At 34.3% G+C, this 17,691-nt stretch overlaps 1 non-coding gene across 1 annotated transcript; it reads left to right on the top strand.

Annotated features, from left to right (window-relative positions):
• Nucleotides 1-2,167: 2,167 nt before the first annotated feature.
• On the top strand, nucleotides 2,168-9,997 carry LOC105971244 (cytochrome P450 81Q32). The gene is made up of 3 exons (XR_016030313.1): nucleotides 2,168-3,008; nucleotides 6,981-7,050; nucleotides 9,267-9,997. It is a non-coding gene; the product is annotated as a cytochrome P450 81Q32 (transcript).
• Nucleotides 9,998-17,691: the final 7,694 nt, after the last annotated feature.

The following is a 17,691-nucleotide window of genomic DNA, read 5'->3' as shown; positions in this document are numbered from 1 at the left end:
CTGAAATTTGGGTATTCAATTCGTTAGAAATCCGTTGCTAAGATGGTGTTTACGAAAGCTTTTATAAACAGTTTATGAGTTTTTTTTTTGCTCATAATCTGTTTTTAGGTGTTTGCAAAATCAATTTTTGTTTTTGCTTCTCTTAAAATAAGTTTTTTAAACTATTTTTTCTAAAAAATAATTAAAATATATAAAAAAACAAAACAAGTAACTTTTTTTTTAATAAATAGAGTTACTTAAAATGACTGTCCAAAAGAGAAGGGAAATTCAGTCATTTTAAAACAATTGGGGGTGATGTAAAGAAAACCAAATATCAACACTATTAGTAAATGATGAGATAAGAAATCCAAAATTTAATAATAAACATTGTATTGAGTAATATTCCTAATTTTACAGTGGCAATCGTCTTATCTAGGCTTATCCTAGATTAGACAAACAATTCTTTTATAAAACAATTCTAATTTCGTCCGTTGCCGCCGTTCATCGTCGGTCTTCGGCGTTGATTTTTTTTTTTCCGATTTTTCCACCAGTTGCCGGTTAACGCCGGTCTCTGGCGTTGACTTTTGTGATTTTTTTTGATTTTATTTTTCTTTAATATCTTTTTGCCCCCCGTTTAAATAACAGTCTTTCTTTGGTTGACGGTAATATTAACAATATTACTGTTAAACACAGTAAAAATGACTATACTACAGTTTAACACAGTAATATTGCTATATTAATCTCTAGCACAATAATATTAACACAACAAAGGTCAGTATTATTATGTAATAAAGTAACATTAATATGTTGACAATTCAACAAAGGTAAACATAATAAAAAGCCAAAAGAATTAATATTATTGTGGTTGATAGTAATATTACTGTAACAACATGAGTAGTATTACCGCCAACCACAGTAATATTATTGTGTTTACAGTAATATTACAATAATAGACAATAATATTATTACGTTACTCAGTCAATAACTCAAACAAAACAAAAAACCCCAAAAAATAATAATATTGATGTTGTTTATAGTAATATTATTGTGTTTGCAGTTATTTTACTGTCAACTACAGTAATATACAACAAAAAAAAATATGAAAAAAAATTAACCAAAAAAATAATAATACTGTCGTTGACTCTAATTGACAGTGCAATTACATAAATGTTCTGTCAACGACAGTATAATTACGTGAATTTCCTTTCAGTGATAGGTATTACTGTTAATGACAACACAATTACAGTCAACGTTTAGCGGCGAGCGTAAATAAAAAAAAAACAAAACAAAAACAATCAAACAAAAAGACCACTAAAAAAAGTCAATGCCGAGACCGGCGGCAAAAAAAACAGACCTGAAAAAAAAATCGTAAAAGTCAACGCCAGAGACTGGCGGTGGAAAAAACAGACCAGAAAAAAAAATATCGAAAAGTCAATGCCGGAAACCGGCGGCAAGAAAATAACTTCTGAAAAAAAAAAAGTAAAAAAAAAATAAGAAGTTAAAATTGAATTTTTGTGGTCAAATTTGATTAAATTGGGGTTACAATTAAGAATTGAGTGTAAATGGTTGGGGGTAATTTTGTCATATACATTAATTTTCCATTTATTTATAATATATAATATATTAAAAGTATGTGTTTATTCGCGAAAGAGATATAGCCCATGAATCTAGAATAATAAAGATGGTTGGTCAGATATTTATGCACGAAAACCCCATCCTACGCAACCAAATACTAAATTTTAATATATCAGTAAGAAAAAAAAAAAAAAAAAAAAAGGCGCAAACGTAAACAAAGGTGAAAATCAAAATCCAGTTGGGTCTAAGCATAAAATGTAGAGATTTTGTAGGTGTTGTTTCCCCGATTAAAAATCAAAGAGAGAGACGTCCAAGGGAGAGAGAGAGTTGTTTAGAAAGTAAATGACGTAAACAAATTAAGATTTCTATGAGGCATAAACTAGAATTACATGCTCAAATTTAACACCGTTAAAATTCTGACAGATGACCATTAAAACATAGATGAATTTTACCCTAATAAATAAAAAAGAGATCCGGTGCAAAATTTGTTTATGGTTTATGAAACCACTCTATAAAATGCAGAGTGCGGGCACAAATTGCCATCCCTAACAAAAACCCCTAAAACGAGATTTCGTACAATATCGGGCACCATCACTTTACAGTTTACACAGTTACACTACAAATTGCACTCTCAATTTTAATGGAGTTTCTACACTTGTTGTTTCTCCTCGCCTTTCTCTATACACTGTGTTGCTTTCTCCTAAGAAAATAACGAAAATACCCTCCGAGCCCCCCTCTCTCCTTACCCATCATAGGCCACCTCTATCTCCTCAAGAAACCCCTCCATCGAACCCTAGCAAATCTCTCCGACAAGTACGGACCGGTCATGCTTCTCCAGTTCGGCTCCCGTCCGGTTCTCCACGTGTCCTCCCCCACAGCAGCCGAGGAGTGCCTCACCCGTAACGACGCCGTCTTCGCCAACCGCCCCAGGCTGCTCGCCGGAAAACACCTGGGCTACAACTACACCACCATCGCGTGGGCCCCGTACGGCGACCACTGGCGCAACCTCCGCCGCTTGGCCTCCCTCGAGCTCCTCTCCCCCCGCCGCATCCAAATGTCCGACGGCGTCCGGAGCGACGAGGTCCGGTCGCTCGTCAAGCGCCTGGCGGCGGCGAAATTAGGTCGGCCCTTTTCGAGATGGTGCTGAATATTATTATGAGGATGATCTGTGGGAAAAGATACTACACCAGCGGCGGCGGCGGCGGTGGCGATTCGGCGAATACCGAAGAGGGGAGGAGGTTTAGCAAGATTGTGAAAGAAACTTTCGAGCTGAGCGGCGCGAGTAACGTGGGCGATTTTTTGCCGATTTTGCGGTGGATCGGAGTGGATAAACTGGAGAAGAGGTTGGAAGTGTTGCAGGAGAAAAGGAATAGTTTCATGCAAGATTTGATTAATGAGCACAAAAAGAATAATAAATTTGATACAATTAGTTGTAATAATAAAACGCTGATTGATGTTCTTTTTATTAGCATATTGGATTTTACCTCTTTTTATATATATTTTATTTTTATTGTTTTACAGAAGACGTGTTTATGTAAAACACGCTTTTCTCCCTTTTAAGTTTAAGTTAGTTGTTAGTCTTTATAGCTATATATACTACACATCACATATGACGTGTATTCAATTCACTTGTAAAACTTTTCTCCACAATCAGAATAAAATATCTGTTCTTCTTCATTCTCTCTAAGCCGTTAATGGCGGTTCCCAAAATTCCACAATTATAAATCTTAATATGGTATCAGTTTAGTTGATTTCTTTCGTTCTTCCGCACCTCTGAATCAATTTTTCATCTCAATTTTGCGCCAATTCAAGTTTTTCGCATCTGGATCTCTGTTTATCCATGGCGACTCGCCGAGTGGATGATGTTTCGAGCCCTTACTATCTTCATCCCTCTGATGGTCCCGGTCTTATTTTAGTCTCGCAATTACTCACAGAAGATAACTTCGCCTCCTGGAGTCGTGCGATGAAGATTTCGCTTACAGTGAAGAATAAATTGGGGTTTGTTGATGGCACAATTCCTCTTCCAATCACGGAAGATGCTGCTCTCCGAAATGCTTGGGTACGCAACAATAGTATAGTAATTTCCTGGATTTTAAACGCTGTTTCACCAGCTATTCAACCGAGTATCATGTACTCTGAATCTGCCCAAGAAATATGGAATGATCTCCATACTAGGTTTTCTCAGACTAATGGACCTAGAATTTTTCAATTAAGGAGAGATTTATCAAATCTCACCCAGGAGCAACAGTCGATTAATGTCTACTTTACAAGATTGAAGTCCATCTGGGATGAACTTTCACATTTTAGGCCTTCTTGCACTTGTGGTTCTTGCACCTGTGGTGGTGTGGCAAAACTGACTGCTCACTATGACCAGGAGTATGTAATGGCTTTCTTGATGGGATTAAATGAATCTTTGACTTCTACTCGAGGGCAAATTCTTCTGATGGATCCTCTGCCACCTATCAACAAGGTGTTCTCTCTAGTTTCCCAAGAAGAAAGACAGAGATCAATTCAAGCATCTACTTCTGATGCATCTAGTTCCATGGCATTTTCGGCCAAGGGTGATACATACTCAAGGCGTTCTACAAATAATCAATTCTACAATTCAGGCCCTACAAGAAAATCAAGAGGTTTTTGTACTCACTGTAATATCTATGGTCACACCATAGAAAAGTGTTATAAACTTCATGGATATCCACCTGGATACAAGGTTAAGCCACGACTTCCTCCAGCCACTGCTCAGGGTTATAACTCAGCTCAACACAACAATTTCTCAGTCAATCAAGTTTCTGAATTTGAATCTCCTCTAGACTGTTCATCTAATTCAGGAAGTGTTCTTCAAACTCAGAATATATCTCCTACTTTGTTTCCCAATATGTCTGCTAACCAATGTCAGCAGTTACTTGCTTACTTGTCAAATCAATTGACAAGCCAACAACCCAGTGCTACACAGAACAACATGACCAATTCTGCAGCTGAGACTTCCCACATTTCATGTGTGTCAGGTATCTGTTATGCAGCTCTTTTACATTCCTCGTTTTTGCCCAGTCATTGGATAATTGACTCTGGGGCTTCTAGGCACATTTGCAATAATAAATTTTATTTTACTGATTTGATTCCTATATCCAATGCTCGAGTTATTTTGCCAGATTCTTCTATGGTTCAAGTTATGTTCATTGGTACTGTCAAATTATCTCAAGATTTGATATTGACCAATGTCTTCTATGTTCCATCGTTTAAGTTCAATTTAATTTCTGTTAGTGCTCTTTTATACAAAACTCAGTTTCATGTTCTTTTTGGTGATGCTTCCTTTCTCATTTATCAGGCCAAGTCTTTGACGAAGATTGGCAAGGGTAACAAAATTGATGGATTGTATGTTCTGGATTATGCTGTTTCTGCTGTTTCTGCTGTTTCTGATTCAGTGTTTTGTAATAAAACTCATATCTCTTTTTGTAATAAAGTTTCTGCCACTGTTTGGCATAATAGATTGGGCCACATTCCTAAGCCTAAACTTGATTTGTTAGTTCACAAGTTTTCCTTGCCTATGAGCAAAGCTGTTGATAACTCTTGTTGCTATATTTGCCCTTTGGCTAAACAGAAAAGATTAAAATTTTCTGCCAGTATCTCTTCTTCTTCAAAAATATTTGATCTTATTCACTGCGATATTTGGGGTCCTTACAAAATCTCATCTCATGCTGGTTTCAGATATTTTGTAACTTTGGTTGATGATTTCTCTAGATTTACTTGGATTCATCTTCTAAGAGCTAAATCTGATGTTTTGTCTATTATACCTGCATTTTTTAAAATGGTTGAAACTCAGTTTGGAACCAAAATTAAAGTTTTTAGGTCTGATAATGCTCAAGAGTTGCAATTTAAACAGTTATTTGCTGATCTAGGTGTTTTACATCAATTTAGTTGTGTGTATACTCCACAACAAAATGCTGTTGTGGAGAGAAAACATCAACACATTTTAAATGTGGCTAGATCTTTGTTTTTTCAATCTAAAATGCCTATTGAATTCTGGAGTGATTGTGTCTCTACAGCAGTGTTTTTGATTAATAGAACTCCAGCCTATAATCTTAACAATTTATGTCCTTTTGAATTACTTTATGCAGGAAAGTCCTTTGATTATACTTCTCTAAAGGTTTTTGGTTGTTTAGCTTTTGTCTCTTCTCCAGTTCAAAAATCAAAATTTGAGCCAAGAGCCACTCCTTGTGTTTTCATTGGCTACCCTATTGGCGTTAAAGGTTATAAAGTTTATGATTTACAAACTCATCAAGTTATTGTCTCTCGGGATGTTGTTTTTCATGAAACTATTTTTCCTTTTGCCTCTAAAAATCATAATTTTCTTTCTGCAAATCAGTTTGATACATCTCCTGTTATTCCTTCTTTTAAATTACCTATTGATGAGTTATATCTTGATGCTGATCCATATCAGCTTCCTGGTAATATTCCTAGTACTTCTCAGCGTCAAGTCACAAATAATGGTAATGTTCCTCATGGGAATGCTCAACCGCAGCCAAGAAAATCCTCCAGAACTGTAAAACCTCCTGCTTATTTACAAGATTTCAAGTGCAATATAGTTTATGGTTCCTTATATCCTATTAAAAATTATCTGAACTATAGTAAACTCTCACCCAATTTTCTAGGCTATACTTTAAATATTTCTTCAGATATTGAGCCAGCTACATACAAACAGGCCATTAAAAATCCTGCTTGGATTACAGCTATGAATGAAGAGCTCACAGCGCTTGAGGAAAATCACACTTGGACAGTGGTGCCATTACCTCAAGATAAGCACACTATCAGTTGTAAGTGGGTGTACAAAATCAAAAGAAAGCATGACGGTACTGTTGACAGGTTCAAGGCCCGGTTGGTGGCCCGAGGTTTCACTCAGCAAGAAGGAGTGGACTTTATTGATACATTCTCCCCTGTGGCTAAGTTGGTTACTGTCAAAGTCTTGTTAGCTCTAGCTGCTATCCATAAATGGGAACTTCACCAGTTGGATGTAAATAATGCCTTCTTAAATGGTGACCTCAAAGAAGAAATTTTTATGGATTTACCACAAGGTTATCAGCCAAAATTGTCCACCTCTGAAAATCAGCCTCGATCAGTATGCCGGCTCAACAAGTCACTTTATGGCTTGAGACAAGCCTCCAGGCAATGGAACAAGAAATTTACAGAAGTTATATATATTTTATTTTTATTGTTTTACAGAAGACGTGTTTATGTAAAACACGCTTTTCTCCCTTTTTAAGTTTAAGTTAGTTGTTAGTCTTTATAGCTATATATACTACACATCACATATGACGTGTATTCAATTCACTTGTAAAACTTTTCTCCACAATCAGAATAAAATATCTGTTCTTCTTCATTCTCTCTAAGCCGTTAATGGCGGTTCCCAAAATTCCACAATTATAAATCTTAATACTTTTGTCGCTTCAAGAAACCGATCCTCAATCTTACACAGACCAAATTATCAGAGGCCTCATGCAGGTATTTTTGCTCATAATTACCTTTTTCTCTAATTGGATTAGTGATTACGCGTGCTCTGTTTTATTTTTTTTCACTTCGAATAATTTTTTAGGTAAATTACAATTACATCCCTGAGGTATGCTAAAATAATTTTAAGGTCTCTGTGGTATCGGTAATGTAATGACCACCCTTGAAATATTGTTAGAAACTCTAATGGTATAATGCATTGGATACATTATTTCGTTAGGTTTCTAATATAATATTAGTTTCAAAAAGTGGTGGAGACAACATGAAGTTAGGAAGTGACATGCCTCACCCAACATTTCTTAAATTCCTTTTATTTTATATATAAGATTTTATAATTTTTTATTTAAGGTAGATTTATAAGATATATAAATTCTCTTAGAGCATCTCCAACAGTTTCACAATTGTTTCACCAAATCCCTTCTTTGTAGTGAAAAAATTGGTTCATCTCCGACTGATAGCGCACTATTTTACCGTTTCACCATTTTTTATGGAAGATGTGTTTTTGGTCTCCCATGGATTTCACCAAAATTTAGATCAAATATTAAAATAATAATATTACACAATTTCACCACTTATAGGAAATAAAATTAAATTTTATTTCCTAAATATTAATTATATATCCAATTTTAAGTAATATTTTTTTAACTATATAAATTTAAAATTATGTTATCAATTTTAAAAAAATTATCTAAACATGAATTAACATGAACTCAAATTATTTTTTATATAATAAAATCGTACATAAACAATAATCTCATAAATTATTTTATAAATAAAAACATTACAACATATAAATTGTACAAATTAATAAAAAATAAGCATATTTATATTATTAGAATTAATTTTTTTTTATAATAATACATGCTAATAAGGCGGTGTTTGCAAACGCTTTTTCAAAGTAATTATGAGCTTTTTAATCTTAAAAAAAAACTGATTTTGAACTAAAAAACATTCATAATCGCTTTGGAAAAGCATTTGCAAACACCAGTCGGTAATTAGGTGCAATTAATTAAAATCATCATCTATATACTAATTAATAAAATGGTGTTAATTACATCAATAAATTTTTTTTTTGGCTAGAAAAGAAAAAAAAACTTGCTAAGTAGTTTATGCGTATTTCATTTATATATTTTGTCTTGTAATTTATTATGTTACGTTATAATGTTATGTTTTTGTTGGTTTTTGATAATAAACATGTTTATTGTTTAAACATATAACTTATTAGCTAGAGCCAAACATATTTATATTTATTTAATAATAATAATAATAATAATAATAATAATAATAATAATAATAATAATAATAATAATAATAATAATAATAATAATAATAATAATAATAATAATAATAATAATAATAATAATAATAATAATAATAATAATAATAATAATAATAATAATAATAATAATAATAATAATAATAATAATAATAATAATAATAATAATAATAATAATAATAATAATAATAATAATAATAATAATAATAATAATAATAATAATAATAATAATAATAATAATAATAATAATAATAATAAGTAATGTATTTATCTTTTGAACACTAATTCGTTAATTAACACTGATATATTTTCTATAAATATGTTTATAAATTGGTAATCACATGAAATTAGTTAATATAATAATTTTATATACTAATTATAAAATGGTGTTAATTACTCCAAATCCTATTTTAATTTCTATATTTGATAGAAAAAATAGGATTTGGTGAAAAAATTGGTAAAATAGTGATAGGGTGGGAGTTGCAAATTTCTTCACCAAAAAATTTGGTGAAAATATAGGATTTGGTAATATGGTGATATGTGGGTTGACCACAATGGGAGACTAAAACTAAATCATCATAATTTTAGGTGTAATGGTGATTTAGTGATTTAAGTTGGGAGGTTAAAAACACCTGAATTAGATGAAAAAAATAGAAAATAGTGATGGGTGGAAGATGCCCTATGAATTTTGGGTGGGAGCTAAAAACACCTAAATTAGATGAAAAACGGCGATATAGTGACCGGTCGGAGATGCTCGGCCCCGTGGAAAACAAATATAGTGAATACGGTCCCGGGACATGAAATCGGCTCCGGTAACTGATTCGGCAATTGATTCAGGGGTGTGGATATAATTACCAATATTACAGGGACCTTAAATTTATTTTAACATACCTCAAGGGTATAGGTGTAATTTACCCTAAATTTGTATACGTAGGTGATGTTATCAGCAGGGACAGACACTTCAGTAACAACCATGGAATGGGCAATGTCAAGCCTACCCAACAATCCGGAGACACTAACCAAGGCGCAAAACGAATTAAATCGACAGCGTTGTAGGAAACTCAAGACTAGTCGAAGATTCCGATCTCCCGAAGCTACCGTATCTCCAAGGGATCATAAACGAAACCCTCCGGATGTACCCGGCGGGCCCCATGCTGGTCCCGCACGAGTCATCAGCGCACTGCACCGTCGAGGGATACAGTGTCCCTCGAGGGACAATGCTGCTAGTGAACGCATGGGCCATACAAAACGATCCCAAATTGTGGGACCAACCTGAAAAGTTTAGGCCCGAAAGGTTTGTGGATGCTGATCAAGAAAACCGAGGGGGTTTCGGGTTTTTGCCGTTTGGGTACGGAAGGAGAAGGTGCCCCGGAGAGAATTTGGCTATGCAGGTGGTTGGATTGACGGTGGGGTCGCTTGTTCGGCGGAGAGATGGTGGATATGAGCGAAGGTTCGGGTCTTGCAATGTGCAAGGCTCAACCACTTGCGGCCAACATTAGGCCGCGTTCAATTATGAGGGAATTGTTTTCCCAGCTTTGAGATTGTAAACTTTTTTTTTTCTTGTTATTTAATATTTAAATAATCGAAGCAAAAATCGTTTTACGTTGAATGCCCGCGATGTCGTCGCGCTAGTCGCAGGTTGGAACGGCCATTAACAAGATTTTGACTGAAACTGAAATTATATCCCACCATTAATAAAAATGCTCTAAATATATCAACTTTCTTGGAAACTGTAAATATATTTATTTTTGAATTTAATTTTAAAAGTAATTAATTTAGTCTGAATTTAGTTAAATTCAATTTAAAATTTTCTCTTATTATAATTGGATGATTGGTGGTGTTACGGAAATTGTGTTTTTTAATACATAAACTTGGACTTGTATTAAAAAATATTGTATATTAAACCATTTGATATTATAAATTTACACCAGACAATATGTTTTTATTTTAAACTAATTTAATATTGTATATTAATATTATCTGTATGAAAGAAATATAGATGTTCGAATTTACTATATTATATATAAAACTAAGATACAAAATCAAAATTTTCTAATTAGGAGATTGAGTCCACATTGTTTCAATAATTCAAAAAAACCCTAACTTCCATAGTCACCCATATTATTAATGAATTAGTTTCACATTATTGATTTTCAAATTTTATCTCTCCTACATGTCAAAATAGTGTCTTTTTATTCGTTAATGAGTTTCCTTTTTATAATCAATAGTTTGATAAAAAAAACGTAAAGAGGTAAATGCAATATTAATAATTTTCCTATATTATTATAGGGGTCATTAGCAATACACCCCTCCTATAGATAAAAAATGGTGATATGTCTATACCATAATTCTTCCTTTGTGAAAACCCCATAAAATATTTATTTCCAATCTTACCCTTATACTACCCATTAGGTTTTTTTTAATAATTATCCACTATTTACAAAATTCGTATTAATGAGGCACCTAAATTCCGCTAATTATGATTAATTAGTATAATTTATCTCAATTATTCCTTTTCTCTCTCTTTCCATAACAATAATTTAATTCCTAAAAATCTGCTTCCACATTCCTAAAAAATTGCTACCAAAAAAAAAAGAAGGAATTTTCGAACTTTATTTTTATTTTATCTTTTATATTATTTTCGGATTTTATTTAGCCATTTTTTATTTATTTTTATTTTTAATATATTTTAATAAAAATATTATTTAATTTTTTTTTATTTTTTTTAAACAAAAAAATGAATTTTTTTTTCTCAACAGGTTTGCAACGCCGAATATGACTCTAGTTGAATATGACTATATGTGACTATAAACTGTAGTCATATTCTTTCTTTATATTGTTTTTTTTACGTTTTGAACTTAAAAATTCCGATTATATGACATAGTCATGTTTACCAAATCATATAAAACAACGAAGATTCCCTATTGTTTAGGAAAATAATTCAATCAACATCCACACAAAAAATCACAATTTGAATCTTGTTATTAGAAGTCAATTTGAATAGTCATATTCGAAAAATACATAAATATGACTATAGTCATATTCGAATATGACTATAGTCATGTTACTACTGCTGTTCAGATCTGGAAAAAAAATCGAAAAATACATAAATAAAGATAGAAAAATAACGAGAGAGAGGGATGGGAGTTGACGAGGTCTCCATACACCAAAATCACCCTGGCATATCTTCACCCCAAACGACCCTCCATACTTCAACACAATCATCAAGGTTGACGATATGATGTGCAGCACTACAAAAAAACATGAGAATGTGACTACTATGTGAATAATTCTGCTGTATGAATCTGCACTATTTTGTAAATACAATTCACATGATATTATTTGAATTCAATTCAGCCACAACAAACACATTGAAACTTACACTAACATATCAAGCAACGCAAAAAAAAAAAAAATACAATAAAATTACACTAACATATCAACTCATGCAAAAAGAACAAAAGATTTACACATCAGTCACACAGATCAATTTAAAATCTAAATCAAATTAAATATTCAGTAGCCCAGGAATCACGCATTATCCATCTATTCTGGTATAATTTTCATTCTCAACACTCCCTGCAAGTTAAACGCGGATTAATTTGTTCAAATATTCATCGAGAAGAATGAAAACCGCAGCACTTCGAAATTAAAATAGTCGAGATAAAAGTTGTTCCATGAAGTAAATATTAAAATAATTTAAACAACCCTTTGAGGCTAACTTTTCAGTTGGTGTTCTTCAAACGTATATACATATTTATGTTCAGAGGCTAACTAAATCAATCACCGACTTAGTAGTTACAACGGGACTCTGTAAATCGATATAAAATTTTCAATCAACAACAATCTTTTACATCCAATTTGGACGACCCAAAAAGAAACAATAAAAATTCGGTTCTAAATACCCATACGCACATATGTGAATATACACACTACAACCCATCCCCAATTACGAAACCAACAAAATTAAAGCACAGCCTCTGACCTTCATACAAAGCTTAACTCCGACAATGAACACACAAGGATTGAACGGCGACAATAGATCTAATCTCACACAATAAAAAAAATTACCAATTAATACAGTATATATTGGTATTCCGCGTTGAGAGAAGGGGAGTCTCCATGTAGAAACACGCACCCAACGGAGGCGGCGACAAGGTGGGGGAGACGCCGCCGCCAATTGTACCGGGCGCCGTGGTGGTGTTGGACGATGGGGAAGACGATCTCCAACATCGGCGGAGGAGGGCCTCCTGCAGCGGGTTTCGGCCGGTGGCGTTTGAAGGTGATACGATCCAGCCAATTACGCGAGTTAGTTCCGAGCTGGATGAAGGAGTTGATGACTTGGACGAGCTGCATGTGCCAAGAGGACCGATTACCCGAGCTCGGGCAAGCGCATTGAAGCAGCCATGCTTAAGTAGAACACGAGCTCCAAAAGGAAGAATTGACGAAGTCTAGTTCGATCCCAGCTGAGCTTAATTGGAGCGAATTATCGGGCCAGATTGTGAAGCAAGCCGAGCTCAAGGACTTGAGCCTGACTAGTCATCCAGCCAAGAAGACGTGACTTGGAAAAGATGATTATTATTAATTTTCGTATTTTATTATTGGACAATTTATTTCTTGTTATTTAGAGTCCTATTTGGACTAGATTTAGTTTATTTCGTTATTTCTTTATAATAGATAAGTTAGGATTTATTTTCCTTGTTAGATTAGGTCTTTTGACACTTATAAATAGGTTGTTTTAGGGTCATTATTATTTGGACGTTTTTAAGTATTATTTTGAGAGATTAAAATTCTCCTTCGTTGTTCTTCAACAACTCTTCGGGATATTTTGCGAGTGGATTCTTGTGAATTATTCTTAGCAATATAGTATTGGTTTCTGATTCATTATAATCACAGTGTCAATACTTCCACCTTGATAATATTGGTTTCTAGCTCTCTCTAGCTACGGGGTCAATATTCCGAATTCCGCCAATCGAATCTTTTATTTTTTGGACGTTCCGTTCTTGCTTCTGCATAAGATTATTGGGTCCCGTAACAAGTTCTACGGGGTTCGTATCAGAAGGCTATTGTTGGCTCCGACGGCGGCGGTTTATACATCTGAAGAAGAAGGAAAAAAAAAAAAAGAAGAAAGAACTGTGAACGAGAGAAAGAGGCCAGAGAATGAAAGAGAGAGAGAAAGCGGTGAGAGAAAGAAATAAGCGAGAGAATAAAAGAGATAAATAAAATTGTATTACTTAAAAACCTAAAACATAGGGGCACTTTAGTCTTATCATGGCTGGTAAGGGGGGTCTCACTAATTTAGATTGCGGTATGGATTAGGTTTGGGTTATGGGAAAAGTCTTTAAAGTCAATTGGGTTTAGTTCCAAATATTTTCTAAATGAGGGGTGTATTGCATATTTCCCCATTATTATATTCAAATTAATCTATATAATAGATAAACTGAAACCCTCGTGCCTTTAAAATCCGACACGTGTCACGCTTATATATCATCCTACTCATCATCTACGTGGCATTAACTATTCCTTTTTTCATTCATTTTCCAAAACCGAAATGCATTTAATATTTGAATCTAAATTCTCTAATTATTTGGTTGTTTTGGTGCTACATTAATTTTGAATACAATATTTAAGTTAATAGTCCAATTAAATGGTTTATGCCACTTTATTAGTTTTTATATTATTAACATATTTAATAATCAAAAAATCAAATCAAATCAAATATTTATATGTTAGCCTACTTAATATCCATCTAATCAAAATCAAATTAAATCAAATCACTTAATTTCAGTCATTAATACAATAATTATATTTTTTCCTATCAACATGTTATGTGCCTTTTAAAGCCTAAAAAATTAAGTATAAATACCCCTACCATTTCACCAGTTCCATAACATTTTTACTCCACACATTTTTTTAACTTACACACGAACATTCTTGCTGCACGTTATAGTATTTTTCTTTTCGTAATCTAGCTATGAGATATTGTTTGTAAAACATACCATTTATATCGTTCTATGTATGTTGTTTGGTTTATAGTTTCGGTTTATAATTTTTTGTAATATTTGTTTATATAAAAAAATCTAATATATGTTTTTTTATAGATTCATGGCTAACATGAATTGTGCATATGAGACAACATCGGTAGAATATTGGCGGTCTCCTCTCAATTTTTCTTTTTCATAATTCGTTTTTCAATTTTTTTTACTATTGTTTATGATATATTTAATTTAGTTTTCTCGATTCATGTTATTTGTTCGATAAATATTTCTGTTTTCTCTAAAAATAGGAGTGTACACTATCTATATTATACACATTTCGTATAATACACAAGGGATCACAATCCACATTCTAATTTTTTTCGTAATTGTTTTTGTTATTACCATTCATACAATCCCCAAATCAAATTTTCAAGTATTTAACAGTTTATGCTTTTTTTTTTTTAATATTTCAAGTTTATGCATTTTACCGTCCATATCTAACTAATAAAAAAAAATCTCTCACTTTTATATGTATTTATTATATAAAGTTACGTAGTAAGTACTCTTAATAAACCTGGAAAAACGATTATTTTGAAGGAAAAATAGAAAATGAGTCAATAATGATTTTAATAGAATTCGCAATTCCATAAACAACGCAACTGACGGAATCCTCATCTAATGTTTCAATGAATTGATATGAATTTAAAACTTTTCAAATTTCATTTGTAAGTGGCGAAACGACATCAGATCATCGAAACCTGACGTGGTTCATGAGCAAGTTCATGAGTATTGTTCGTCTGGCTGTTATAGGGGTAGAGTTTTTTAATTGCTATTAAAACTCAAAAAACCTTAACAAACCTGGAAAAACGATCATTTTGAAGGAAAAATAGAAAAATAGTTAAAACCTAATTTTAATAGAACTCACAATTCCAGAAATAACACAATTGACGGAATCCTCATTTGATGTTTCAATGAATTGATATGAATTTTCTAAAACTTTCCTAAAATAGCAAAATTTCATTTTTAAGTGGCGAAACGACGCCAGATCACCGAAACATGACATGATTCATGAGCGAGCTCATGAGTACTATTCGTCTGGTTGTTTTTATAGTGGTAAATTAATGAATAAATATATAGTTGCGACAAAAATATTAAAAACGTAGCGAATTGAGGGATAAATAGTTGCGACGAAAAATGTTATCGTTGCTATTTGCTACAAAATGAATAACCAAGAAAAACGAATTATTGCGACTCAACATGCATTCGTCGCCATATGTTGCGACGAAACAATAGATTCGTCCGCTTTGGCGACGATTTGTTGGCAGCCTTTGCGAGGATTGTGTTTCGTCGTAATTTTTGATTTTTCGTCGCGAATATTATGTTTTCGACGATAGATTTTGTCGACAGTGTCCTGTTTTGGCCTAGTTGGGATGGGAGTAGTGGGAAGAAGACAGTGGAAAAACGATTTTAGAATTAGAGAGAAGGTGAAAGAAGTATACATATATCTCAAAGAGTGAAATATGGATTGAACTTCTCTCTATTAATAATAATTTTGAGGGATTTTTCTCAAAAGGCCCAAAATTAATTAATAAGAATAATTTAGTTAAGAACAAATGTGGACGTAACAGTATAAATTTGGAAACAATATAAGCTTGGAGGATGAAAAAAAAATAAAATCCAACCGGACGTGGATCATCAGACACACGTAGGACAAAATAGAAAATTAACAAAAATGGAGTGAAAGTTTGAATAATTAATGAATAAAGAGAGAGAAAATAAATCTAACTTTCGTATAAAAGAGAAGTTTGTTTTCGAAAAAAAAAATAAACTCAACAATTAGGCACGTGTCACAAGGAGACACCCGGTAAAATATAATCGGAGGTCTTTGAGATGCTACTTGTTACCCCCTTAGTCGGTGATATCGGTTATGACTCGAGTGTGGCCGAGTCATGGGTGCCAAGCAAGGGTTGGCACAAGACAGCCACACAATCGGCCAATGAGTGGTCGAGTGTTCGGCAAGCATTTGGGGTGTTTGGCCGAGAAAACAATGATCGGCTTGATTCAAGTGGGAACGGTGATCGAAAGTGCTAAGTGGCTGGCACGGGCGTTGCTCGGCAGCGAATGCGGACAAGCATGGGCAATAATCGGCATGGGGCCGATAACGTGGGCAAACGAACGTTTGAAGGAAATCGACCACGACTTGACAAGTGTGGGCAAATTGGCAAGTCAAGCAAGGCAGCCCGATGAACGGGCGTGCTAATGACCGTGTGGGCAAGGAACTGGCAAGTAATCGGTAAAGGCAAGCAAACGTGCGGAAAAGGCAAGGCAGATGGGCTGCCTAGCAACCGGCCGGGCTGTTTGGGCCGTTTGGCGCGCGCCGGCTGGCCCGATCAAGATGGGCTTCGAAAATCAGCCTTAGGGGCGGATTTGAGGGAAGTTATGGAGCGGTTGAGGCCTGGAAATGCATAAAAACTGCCCCTTATCACTTGTAATAGTTGGCCAAGTGTCATGTATGTATGCTGCCATGTGTCCTTGGGTAGTTTTATGTGAAAACTACATTTTCCTTGTATTTATTGGGCTATGAGTGCACAAATCCGAATTATCTAGCATTATCTAGCATATGAGAGTACAGATTGCAATTGTTGGGCATTCTGAGTGAGGATTTTGTGTGTGCACCTTAGTCTCCTTTGTATTCTTTGTGGGAATTAATATAAAGGTTGGGCATTGCCCGTAAACGTGCTTGTGTTGTTCGATTTCTGCTGCATGCTCTTGTTCTCGTTTACGTTGGCTTAAAAGACTCGGTGTTGTACGTTTTGTGCGAAAAAAATCGTGAGGAAGGCTGACTGATTTGGTGGGCAAATCAGGCCGCACGGGCGAAAATTTCTTGAGTAAAGAAACCCCTGTGACAGTTGGTATCAAAGCCCGGTTCAAGGGTTCTGAACGTGTTGCTGTTCGGCATGGCTGAAGATTTTGGGTCTTCGACAAATCCAAATCCTACTCGTGTGATGATTCTAGATATGGAATCAAGGCTGCAACGTCTTGAAGCCTTGGTTGGGCCGCCCGTAGATCTAACGGATCCACCGATCTTACAAAAGCTCGCTGATGGGAAGCGAGAAATCGATCGCTTGTCAAGATCGTTGGACGATCTGCCCCAATTTGTGGAGGGAAGATTCACGTCCGTTGCCGAGGAGATGGGACTCCTCATTGATGCCGTTGAGACGAAGCTTGAGGGAATGCTTACCGATTTGACGATGCTTAAGAGGGCAGTTCGAAATGAAGGATCAAGTTCTGAGGGCAGAACATCGGGATCCAAAGTTCGTGTTCCGGAACCGACTGCGTTTGATGGTGTGCGCAGCGCCAAAGAAGTCGAAAACTTCATGT

This window comes from Erythranthe guttata, chromosome 3, assembly GCF_056151865.1.
Source record: "Erythranthe guttata isolate IM_541 chromosome 3, IM_541, whole genome shotgun sequence".
Classification (NCBI taxonomy): Eukaryota; Viridiplantae; Streptophyta; class Magnoliopsida; order Lamiales; family Phrymaceae; genus Erythranthe; species Erythranthe guttata.
This window is presented reverse-complemented; position numbering and strand designations above follow the sequence as displayed.